The sequence below is a fragment of the Acanthaster planci genome, linkage group LG19, assembly GCF_054643075.1.
Source record: "Acanthaster planci isolate LZ-2023a linkage group LG19, COTS_SCS, whole genome shotgun sequence".
Classification (NCBI taxonomy): domain Eukaryota; kingdom Metazoa; phylum Echinodermata; class Asteroidea; order Valvatida; family Acanthasteridae; genus Acanthaster; species Acanthaster planci.
Window position 1 is genome coordinate 7,628,119 of NC_141795.1, and position 3,281 is coordinate 7,631,399.

Below are 3,281 nucleotides of genomic sequence, written 5' to 3' on the forward strand. Positions count from 1 at the left end.
GTCCTCCCCTGTCAGAAAAATTGGAAAAAAGGGAGAAGACAAGAAAAAGCCAACGAAAGGGGGATGAAAATCCCCAATTTGCTCAAATGTATTTCGAAATGAACCCCTTGCGACCGTTAACGGTTTGTCAGTTTGCTGCTGATAAGTGCTGTATGCCCTCCCCAAGATATGAGTCGTATCACTGGTTCTCAGAAACAAAACGTACACGGTTTATCAATGCATGGAGGCACGTATAAACTTTTCGGTGTCTGTCTGTGAAAAGCAGAACTAAATTTGTGAAGTACAGGGTTCGTATTAGTTGCCGGTGCATTCGACACCAAGAGAGCAAAAAAGGCCGATGCACATGACAGCAACACAAACCTCCCTGCTCTATGCTCTGCTCACAAGGCAGTGCTTACATCCCTTTTTAGGACTGTCTGTTTCCTCTGAAGATAGCATGGCAGAAGTCCGCGGTGACACACGGTCTCTACACATTTTACTCGGCCGGTCCTTCTCAATCGAAAGTTTCTGCGCATAAAGGGCTTTAATATTAATAGACCGTTTAAGAGGAAAAGCGGGCCGTCTGTGCTGCTGTCTTTTATGCGGCAAAGTGGCGACTTAGCGCCGCTCGGACGCTTTCATTAATCGGAGACGCCCTGCTGCTTTCACGGGAAGAGACAATCCTGATTAATATCAAGTTTGGAAGATTCACCGGACGAGTTCGTCAGAGGTGCGGTGCTATGCTGAGCTGAGCGCATTGAACTGTTCAGGGCACATCCACCCCGGCACCAAGCCCAACCCGATACGTGCTTGGTCAACAAAACTCGTCCTCAAGAAAAACTTCGGGCCAAGGGTTTTGGTTTTTATATCAGTTCACCAAACATTAATTATCTAGCAGCCTGTTCAGCACCTGGTAAAATTGTTCACACATGTGCGAGTTAATTAAAATGATGAGGTCATCGGCCCACCAATTGACAAATTTGATTATTACCATTGGTTCGTAATCGAAGGGGGGTGGGGATAAACGCGCGCACTTTCTGCGTGACCCGAGGAAAGACATAAACCAGCTCGCACAAGTTCGCCAAAGTTCAAGTTGACGACGCCACTGCGGTCTGTGGAGTGGCCCATGACAGAGTCGTGTAGTACCATTGGGCAAGGACCCACGCTCTATGGTAGTTACACCTCTGGCAAGATGATAGCGGTAAGGCACAAGGTGAAAATAACTCACATCCGACACTTCGGATAATTTAGCCGGGAGATACTTCAAAGTTTCAGAAGATATCTTGGTTTGCTAACTTTTTGAAATGTACTACCTTCCGCCATGGTAACACCCAACAATAGCGCTAACGCCAATATTAAACGATCATCTTATACGAAAAATGTACTTCCTTCCGCCATGGTAACACCCAACAATAGCGCTAACGCCAATATAAAACGATCATCTTAAACGAAAATCAATGTACATTCGAGCAATACTTATTATTTTATTACTAACAGTTATGAAGAATTGACCTTTTTGAAAAACATGAGTATTCAAAGAATTCTTATTCCTAATTATTGACAAAAAAATCTCTGTTGCCTTGACGGAGTGAAATCACTTTGTGCAATGTGCCTGAAGGTAACCCTCGATTTTAGGAAGGGGAGACTGCCCTTTGAGATGCAGGGGTGGGCAGTTTGAACATCAGACATTTGTGTTACTAAATCATGTAAAAAGTTATTCAAGCGCACTGTCGCACGATTGCTAGAAATTTTGGACGCTTTTCCAGCAGTATGTGCCAAAAATGAAAATACACGTTACCCTGAAAGTTTAACAAATCTTTGAGAATAATTTGATACTCTCTTACTCTTTAAGTATTTGTTATCGATATTAAGCAGTGTGAAATAAATTTTAATCACTAGCAGATTGCTTTCGAATCATTGACGGAAACTCACAGCTGTTGAAGCATAAAGGTTCTTCACATCACGTTGATAACATGAAACGAAAAAAAATGCTATCGTTTGAAACTGCATAGTTAATTTTAGCGCAGACATGGAAGAGATAAGTTGTGGTTATTCCATGGGGCGGTACTTGGATATTATAAAGTGCTTTTCGTTTGGCGTCCAGCTTGATAAAACGTGCCCTCGGCACCCTGCGCCTACTCCGACTGAGAAACAAAAACAATGGCTTGCGGGGTCAAAGGTTACCGCCACGATTGATAAACAGCAGGACCGCGGCTGAGCTAGCTGGCTACACCATGCGCCACTTGAGGCAATAAACAAGACCATCAGTGGGGGTATGGTTTCGAGGCTTATCTGGAGATTATTACGTAATCGTGCCTGATTCCTGGGAATGGCTTGTCAGAAAAGAGACGCCTGTATATGGTGGTTGGAAGCTTGGAGTTTTTGAACACGGGTGGAAGCATGGTGGAATACATTTTTTTGTTCCTGAATGGTTGAAGATTTTCGGGGTCTGAACATACTGCGTGTCCTCAACTTATCAAGAACCCTAACTTGAAACTATTACAGCAGTCAGCAAGGACTGAAAATAATCCTGTAATATAAAGTTTGCATGACTGTTTTTTAGCATTGCCTTTTTTTTTCAAAAGAAATAATTCCACATTTTTATATTAATTTGATTAATTTTAAATCTTTGGAAATGAAAATTAATAGGCCCATGAGAGTAATCACTGAACTGATTTGTACTTATGATAATCATCTTCGTTTATTTAGTGGTTATTTTTTTAGATTTGTGTTTTCTGAAGAGAAGTGCTTCTTGTATTCATCTTATACCGTTTGAACGTTTTTCTTATAAAATATAGAATGGTACTTTAAGGTTGGTACAAAATTGTATCCGCCTCATATGAACAAAATAAAAGTCAATGAACAGCAATTCAGTTTTGACAGGAAAACATCCAGGCTGATTTTCTTTGACTCGTGTTTGGTACATGTATCATTTTCTTGGGAGCGAAAGTCATTCAAAATGTTTATGACAGCCGGTTACAGCCATTTTTGTCTCATCAAGGAGGAATAATGTTTAAAGCGGAAAGTGAAACAAAGGTCAAACTGCAACTTGCCAAACTTTTGTTTATCGAGATTTATGGAAGGTAAACTTTGTGCCCTATTGGCAAGGTGTATGCCGTCAGAAACTTGGAACTACGGGAGAGGGCTGATCCGGACATAAAGCACCCACTAAACTGACTTTGTTTACGTCACATGGGTTAAACAAAACGCAAGAAAGATGAGGGAGGAAGAAGTTGGTGGGGTGCCTCTTTACGTTTTTTTTTTTCGTCATCTTGATTATCAAACCAGCCGACCCCATCCCG